Here is a 9,006-nt window from a genome sequence, read left to right on the forward strand (position 1 = left end):
AAACTCTGTGCTCAGCAGCTAATCCAGGTGGGGTGAGGCTGGAGCCCCTGCTTTCACATGGCTCTGGAGCCCAGGGAATGAACACTGCTAATGTTTGCCCTTCCCCTCCTCCCTCTCCTTCCCCCTCTGCTACTGTCACCACCCTGCTGAATTGGAAGTACTCATCCCTTGGGCTCCAGAGCCACATGAAAACAAATGTGGTGGGGTGTGACCAAGCTGTCACAACCCCTCTGGAATTGCCCCTGCTTAGATCATATTCTGTACTGGGGCCCACTAGGGACAGACATGCCCAGCATGTAGCAGAGGCCTACTTTGGAAAACCAGTATCGGGAAGTCAGAGTAGTAAAAAATTCCTGCCCCTGCTGGTGACCTCCTTGCTGTGAAGACATGTCTTTAGGCTTTAGAACAGTCTACCTGGCAGAAGGGAACAGGTACTGATTTTTTAATGGGTTTGACTACTTAACATTTCTATTGTGATAGCAGCTAAAAGCCACAACCTGATTGGGCTCTATGAAACACATAATGTTTGATAGTTTCTGGGCCAAGGAGTTAAATGATAAGATGTAAGAGGTGGATGAGATGAAAGAGAAGGGTGGAGTGCAGGAGAGAGGGTAGAAGGTGGATGCAGTAGACTATGCCTACATTTTAAAGTGGGATTACATGTTACAATTTGCTCTTGGTAGGAGTGCTTAAAATTTGAAAGATTGCACATTCAGGTTTGTTAACTAGTGCCAAGTGCCCTTTACACACTGGCAGAAGCTGTCCCTGACTACCCCAGAGGGGACATTGAGCTTAGTGGCTGGCTGGAAAGGCAGGCTAGCATGGGGCTTGGGGTACTAGAACCATCCTCCCACCCCCACCAGGAAGGAACCCATGGATAGGCTCTTCAGTGCCCCCTCGCAGTACCCCCCAGACCTGTGCCAACCCCTTGCAGGACAGTACCCCTTGCAGCTTATTCTGGTCTCCCCCAGCTTCAAGCCAAAGGAATGGCTGCACTGGCTGGGGTAGGGGGCCCCTCAGGGCCCAACTTTCTCTCACCACCCACAATTTAATGGAAAAAGTGAGAGTCTGGAGTCTTCATTTTTTCTCTCTTTTATTTAACTTCAGTTAAATACAATAGTTTTAAATAACTAGTCTTTACATAGTCCTCCCCCATGCCCCATATCCATGCAACTCCATCTCCAAGCATGCTGCTCCCCTTTTGCCCTAGGTGTCAGGACTCAGACATGCCCCTACTCCCCAGCTCTCTAATGCCAAGTCTGAGAAGTGCAGGTGAGACAGAGAGTATTAACCCTTAACATGTTACTGATCATTAGCTCTTGATAACCTTAACACCAACTAACATTCCTTATGATTAGCACTTGCAAATTTTAATGTGTTAATCTCACCCTTAGTAAGTCAGCAGTAATGAGGAGTTTAGCTCTCTACTACCTGGTTGGATACATGATAGGAAAAGGCAATTGTGCAGAGGGTTTGCTGAGGAGAAGGTGATGTCCTTGCAGGTTTGATTGGAAGCCTTTCTTCTTGTAAAGGATATTTTAGAAGAAAGCACCTGTCAAGGGGCCACAACCTAGGAAGTGGGATCTGGCATCTCTGATTGAGGAGCAGGGGAGGCACGCTTCTTTGCTATAAGCATAGGTTGGATAAGTAGACAAAGTGAACTGATGGGGCTTTGAATGTCATACCAGGATGGTGTATTTGCAGCTGTTGGGCTTGGGTCATTTAAGACTGGGCTGTGGCAAGCACTGAAAAGTGTATTGCAGGGAAGGATCCTGCTTCAGGTCTTGGAGGATGGGCTGGATGCCTGCAGAGCTCACATCTGTGACTGTAAGTACAAAGTGATTATGTGGTGCTGCATGTCCACAGGGTGCTTTCCAGGAGCCTTTCTGCCTTAGGCAGATTCAAGCACACTCTGGGCATGTCTACACTTGCATTAATGCCTTATAATTACTGTGCGTTAAGTACCTGTAATAGCAGGTGCTAACTAAATGCACGGTAATCAGTGCTGCTGTGCAGTGGCACTGGCACATGCTTTTTTAGTGACATTAATGCACAGTAGACTAATACTATTGCACATTAGCACAATAGCACAGATTTTGCCGTGATGTGCTAATGCACAGTAGAATTAGTCTAGTGTTCATTTAGTGTCTTGTGTAGACATGTCCTCTGAGCATCAAGCTCACAATGGAATTTCCATTGTTTCTTATGAGGCTGCTGCTGGCACTCCTTTCTGTAGCCCCAGCTAGTGCAGAAAACAGCTGGAATAATGGCTTTGATTAATCTGTACCCTGATAATATTCTTCAGGGACAGATCCACTCTGCTGGGGACAGTTGAAGTTCAGGAGAACACAGACGCTGTGTCTGTAACTGTCAACTGCATGGGCAGACAAACTGGACACCACAGCCTTGGCATTTGTTCCTTCTGTTACAGTCCTATTACACCTTATACTGTAAAACAAACAAATGTTAATCAGTTCAGTGTTGTTCAAGTTAGTGGAGCAAGCACACCTTAAGGCAAAAGACCATCTCTGACTGTCCTTCACCTGCACAGCTATGACTTGCCACTGGAGGCTTGGTGAGAAGGGGCAGGACGGGCTTACTGCTATAGCTGGGCAGAGCGAGCACTGAAGCCCTGGAGTGCTCAGTGCCTACAATGCTTCTCACAGCCAACTCAACGCTTGAGTTCTGAGGGTCCCAATCCGTTTTTTCTCTGGAGCCTGTCACCCCCACCTGGGCTGCTGGCCAGCTGGGCACCACCTGAGCTCCAAAAAGGATTGTGCCCCTTGGAGCTCCATCAGCGCCTGGCCAGCTGGCAGTGGAATGGTGAGCTCTAGAGGAAAAAAAGGATTTGGTCCCCAGGACCTGGACACACACCGCACTGTGGACGAGCATTTGGAGCAGGGCAGAGATCAACAGTTGAAGCACAGCAGCCTGAGGCTGGTTCTTGCTGACCCCATGCTCTGCTGGGCTGTGCAGTGTCTGGCTGCTGGCTCCCCCTGCCTGACTTGCCTGTCGGTGGCCACAGTTAGCAGGCATCTGAAGCCTCTGAATCCTCCCGTAGCAGCTGAGTGGCTCTGTGCATGGAACATGGGGTTTGGTGCTTCCCATCCAGGCTCTGGCTGCAGAGAGCTGGTGGGGAGGCTGTGCTGTTCATGGTCACCACTCAAGCTTGGTGGGGACAGGAAGTCCTGTCCCTGTACTCCCCCCAGGCACATTCCAGGACTACTGAGCCCAAGCAGAGTGAGCGAGCTCCAGGGCTGTGACACTGGCCCTGCCCAGCAGGAACAGTGAGTGGATCCTGCTCCTCGCTTTGGTCTGGAAACATGCCTGGGGGACGGGCAGTGATGAGCTCTGTGCTCCATGCATGGAGTTGTCTGGCTGCTATGCTGGGTTCAGGCACCTGCCCACAGTAGCCACTGTCCGGTGTGGGGAGCTCGTGGCTGGACCTTGCACAACCTGGCAGAGCACGGTGTCAGCAGAGACAGGCCTCAGGTTGCTGCACCGCTGCTGTGCTGCAGCTGCTGATCTCTACCCTGCTCCAGCTGCCTGGCCCGCTGGGGCATGGGTCTGGATTTTGGGGAGACGGAAGCCCTGGGCTAGGGATCTACTGCAGCAGAATGCGGGGCTGGGCATAGGTTCAATTGCGAGTCAGTGGGAAGGATGAGCAGAAGCCTGCTACCTCCCCCGCCACCCCCACAACCACTGTGCCCTGAGTCTGGCCCAGGTATTTGGAGCAGTGAGCTGGTCTGGGAGGCACTGCAGCCACTGGGTGTCCCAGGGCTGTGGCGCTGGCTCTGCCTGGTGGGAGCAGTGAGGCAGAAGTGCCGTGTCCAGCCCTGCTGTACCCTGGAGTCCCCTCCTTGACTCACAAGAGCCCACTACCTCCCAGGATGCTGGAGGACTTCAACTTCAGCAAAATAGCTGTGGAGATTGTCTCCAGTTTAATGGAAGAAGAGCAAAATTAGGCAGACTAGAGATAATCCTGCCATGGAGTGGCATAACGTTAGACTGAATAACGAGTTTTTGAAGCTACTTAAGAGGTGTTAGCATGTAGCCAATCCAGGGGTTAACAGCTCCAGAAGCTACCTAAAATTATTCAGTAACAAGGCCCTTAGATCAGCAGATTGTCCCACACTAGAGTATAGTGGATTAGAGACAACACTGAAGAGGATGGCACTGGATTTGCTGGTTTATTCCTCTTCTTAAGAACCCAGTGGACTTCTGTTGCACTAGACGGGCATTTCCTGGAGAACAGTATGTTTTTTGAGCTGCCTGCTAGTTATGGGGTGCATCTACATGAGATGTTTACTGTGGAGCTGCCTAATTACCTCCACAGTAAAGTCTTAATGTTTACATGTGAGGCCCTATTAGGCCACAGGAAACTAATTAAGTCTGCTGCAGGTTAGTACTTGTAAATACAAATACTATCCTTCAGTGGTATTCGTTAGTGTACAGCAATGCATATGTAGACGTTGACGGGGCTTACTGAGGCATGAGGGTACTTTAGCATGGTGCTGCTCGCCAGCTAGCCTCGCACTGGAGTGCACTTTTGCCTGTAGATGGTGGAAGGCCAGGGCTAAAGGGGCTAAGCCCCCACAAATGTGGGGCAGCGGGTAGGGCCGCAGGGCAGGCCAGCTGTGGGCTCTGGGTGGCTGCAGCAGGCAGGGGTGGGGAAAAGCATGCATGTAAGTCTGGTGTGTGAATCACTAGCTTCATGGCAGGCAAGTACTAGTCTATTCTCAAGGGGAAGCGGCTTAAGGGGGCAGATCAAGGCCCCCACATTGAGGGAGGGAGGTGGGCACAGGCAGGGGTACATGTCCCCTTGATCTGTGTGCAGGGCAGAGGTGGCTGCTGCTGTGCAGGGGCTTTGCTCCCTGCTGCAGCTGCCCCAGGAGCAGTGCAATACCATGTGCCTGCCGATCCTGGGCTGCACCATATCCCCTGTCCACCTGGTGGCAGGACGCACATGGCATTGCACTGCTCCCAGGACAACTGTAGCAGGGAGCAAAGCCCAGTGTGCAGCGGCAGCCACCTCTACCCCAGGCACAGATTGGGGGGAGTACATGCCCCCGGGCCTCTGCCAGGGTGCATACAGTGGCAGGAGCCCTCCAGCTCCCCTGGACAAGCTGCCTGGGCTCTGATTGTCTTACGACCCAGCCCAGCCAGGGTACCATTCACCCCAGCCCCACTCCCTCGCTTGCCACTGGGACCTTGATCTGCCCCCTCCTCCCACAGCCTTTCCATCCCCTTGCCCCTTCCCCCCACAGACTTACCTGCTGGGTTGGGTGGGGGGCATGCATAGGTGGAGGGTCAGACCCTCCCCCCAATCATTTTTCCCCCTCCACCTATGCTTATGCCCCAGCCAGCCCCTCCACAGCACACTGAGGTTGGGGGGAGAAGCCCCAAGGTGACAGACTGACCCCCGGAGCCCCCTGTCAGCTGGGGCTGCTTTGACTGGGCTCACCGTGCTCCTTTCCCACGTGAAGACATGGCACTCAGGAGCAATAAATTCCAGCACGATATGCACCAGAGTTTATTCCTTCAGATTAATTTAATGTGTAGACACACCCATGAGGTGGTTTGAAAGAGTTTCTTCTCCAGAGTTCTCAAGAAGGCACCTGTGACAGATTGGTGTATGGCTATATCTATCAGTTGGGGCTGCTAGATCTTCTTAACTGAATTATTTAAAGAATATTCTTAATATGGAAAAAGCAAATACTTTATTTCCCTAATCCTGTTTTGGAAACAACTGAATGAACTTTCATGAGACTTAAAAAATTCAGATTGAGGTAGTGCCAGCCAGACAACATTTCACCCTGAATGGTTGAAGTTTGCTAAAGTTGTAAGTGACTGAGTAAAAGGCTTTAACATATAAACTGGCAGGCTGTCTATTAACAATAAATGTCTAAAATAAAAGGGATAGTGAGAAGGCAGATGCTCAGGAAAATAACGAATCTGGGACATTTTAAAGAAGTTAGATACAATTTACAAAAATTGGTCTTTTTTGCAAGAAAAAATCCAGAGGTTTTTTTGCTGCTAGATATTTCTTTCTTACACTCTCCATGGTAGAACTTCTTTGAATTTATTGTAATTAGCTGGAATGATTTACTGTTATTTTCCCCCACCCTTGCCCATTTGCTACAATTCCTCTGTCCTCATATTTTTCTTGCCTTGCTTGAGCTCTTACAGTTACTTCATCCTGCTCTGTCTATGGGGATTTTTCCCCTGATTTCTCTGTGTGTGTTACCATGCCAGCTCTTCTGAAGCACACTATTTCAGAGTCTTCTTTGCAAGAAACCTATCATCCAGCCTCACCACTTACATTTTTATCTCAAAATCTGGAGTAGATTGCAAATAATCCAACATCCAGTGTTGCTGCCCAGATTTTTTTTGTTAGCAATAAATTATGCCCTGTACTGATTTATGCTGTGTGACCCTACATAGTCTGTTGAAGGAAAGATTCATCATTTTGGTTCTGTCTGGGTAAAGTGGGGTCACACTTTTATGTTGCATTTTCATTGGTAACAGGCTTAAGGGATTAATAAATGATTAATAGCTGCTATAAACATTTTACTGACCCAAGTTGCATAACTTAATAGGTAATTATAAGCATATCAGTAGAATGTGGTAAAGACAGTTTTAAGCAACTTACTGACTTTGTAATAAACTTCAAAATGAATAATTATTTTAAATATTTATTAATAATTTATTAACATTTATCAACTACATAAAAATATAAAGTTTGACCAAAGAGAGGCTAACGTACAAGGACTATCTAAAAATTGTACCTTCTTCCACTGTTGTCCTTCTTACTTTTGTGTGCATACTGATGACTAAATATGGCCTTTATTCTTCAAAAGCTTATACATGTGCTCCATTTCACTGCATGAGTCAATCTGCTCATGGTAGTAAAGCTAAGCATGTGCATAAATGTTTGTAGGATTTGAGCCTCTGACTGTCTTATCTTTTATTCATATTAGCCTGGCTGAGCTGGCAAAGTTATAGGAGAGGGAACCAATTTAGGTCTGTACATGAACAACACAGAATGCTTGTACATGTGACAGGGGTTCAGTTCTCAGGGTTTTATTCTGTGCCCCCTAAATTAAAACAGTGGGGCATGGAGTAAAACCCTGAGGACTAAGCCATTTAAATTTGTCCACCATGTTACGGCAAGGGGCCTGATCCTTTCTTGTTTTTTTGTTGGAGCCAGAGCCTGCCTGCAGCCAGGGGGCAAGCTGCTGGCAGGCCAAGCAGCCTTTGAGCTGTGGGGGGGGCCTGTTCCTTCTCTCTGCTATGGTGATGCCCCCTGGGGTTGCCCAGGAGGGCTGCTAGTGGGCTGGGTGCTGCCCCAGCCTGGAGGCGGCACCCAGCCCAATCCAACTCATCCCCAAGCCCAAACTGGGGCAGCACCCAGCCCACTAGCAGCCCATCCTGATGGCCATGGGGGGCACTGCTGCTACAGAGGAAGGACTGGAGCCCTCTGCAGCTCAGGGGCTGCTTGGCCCACTGGCAGCTCACCCCGCACCTGTAGGAGAGGCGGGCAGGCTCTGCTGACAAAAATAATAATCAAAAAAAGGATCAGGCCCCTTGCTGCTTCTGCCTTCAGCAGACTCCTGTGTCTGGCAGGACACCTGAGGCTGCCCAGGAACAGGCTGGGTTGCCCCTGGGGCAGCGTGGGAAGGTGGCAGGAGGGCAGCTAGTTTTGCTGGTGGCTGGAAAAGGCAGTGGGAATGGGGCATGGGGCACGGGGCCATCCAGGCAGGCTGCTAGCTGGCTGGTTGCTGTTTCAGCTCAGAGGCACCTGATTCAACACTTCACTGAGCCCGCCCAGGCCTCCAATGCCCTGTGCACTATCCTCACCACCTTCTCCAGCCACTAGCACACTCAGCTTGCTGCTGAGGTAGTGCAGGGAGGTGGCAGGAGAGAGGTTGGGTGTGCTGGAGGCCAGAGAAGGTGGTGGGGTCAGTGCACTGGGCATTGGAAGCCCAGGTGGGCTCAGGGAAGTGTTGGATTAGGTGCCTCCAAGCTGGGGAAGCACCTGGCCAGCTAGCAGCCTACCTAGGCTACCAGCATCCCATCCACTGTCCCCGCTGCCTTCTCTGGCCACCAGCAAACCCAGCAGCTCTCCTGCTGCCTTTCCACGCTGCCCCAGGGGCAAGCCATCCCCTTCCCAGGTGGCCTCAGACATCCTGCCAGCTGCTGAAGGTAGCCTGCTGAAGGAAGAAGCAGCAAGGGGCCCAATCCTTTTTTTCCTGAGGAGACTGCCCATTTCTCCTGTGGCTGGGGGTGGGGGAGCTGACAACTGCATCATTGCAATTTGCAACATTGCAAACTAAACTACATCAGTATGTAGTTTTGTTTGCAACAATGCTAACTCATTAAAACCCCCCAAAACTCTTGCATGTGTACAGTGTGACGCCATTAAGCCATACTTGATCATACAAAGAGACAAAGCTGGTCAGACATGACCTGGCTGCAATGAAATCATGTTGGCTATCTTTCAACATTGTGCCTTCTGCCAGTCTCTAATAAATTGACTTCTTGATAATTTTTTCCAAAACGTTACCCAGTATTTAGGTCAAACTGGCCAGCCTACAGTTTTTTGGATCTTCCCTCCTCCCCTTCTTAAAGATTGGCCCTACATTGGCCTTTTTACAGTCTTCCAGGACCTCTTCCAAGCACCACAAGTCTTCAAATACCTTCGCATTAGAGATGGTTTCCTAAATTTGGGCTTACTCTGTCCAATTGCATCTCTTAGGAACACTTTTTTATGTTCCTGGCTTAATCAATTTAGGTGAAATTTCTCTGAAAACCCCATTTCTTCCCCCCCCGACCCTAACTTAGAGACTTTCAACAGGCCTATCTCCAGTTTCATACTGAAGCAATGAGCAATCATATGGTTTTTACATAAAGTGCAACTCCTCCCCCTCTTCTCCCCTGCCTGTCCTTCCTGAACAGTTTGTACCCATCCATGACAGTGCTCCAGTCATGCAAGCTATTCCATCA

The sequence above is a fragment of the Gavialis gangeticus genome, unplaced genomic scaffold (assembly GCF_001723915.1).
Source record: "Gavialis gangeticus isolate Ggan-Ray unplaced genomic scaffold, GavGan_comp1, whole genome shotgun sequence".
Classification (NCBI taxonomy): Eukaryota; Metazoa; Chordata; order Crocodylia; family Gavialidae; genus Gavialis; species Gavialis gangeticus.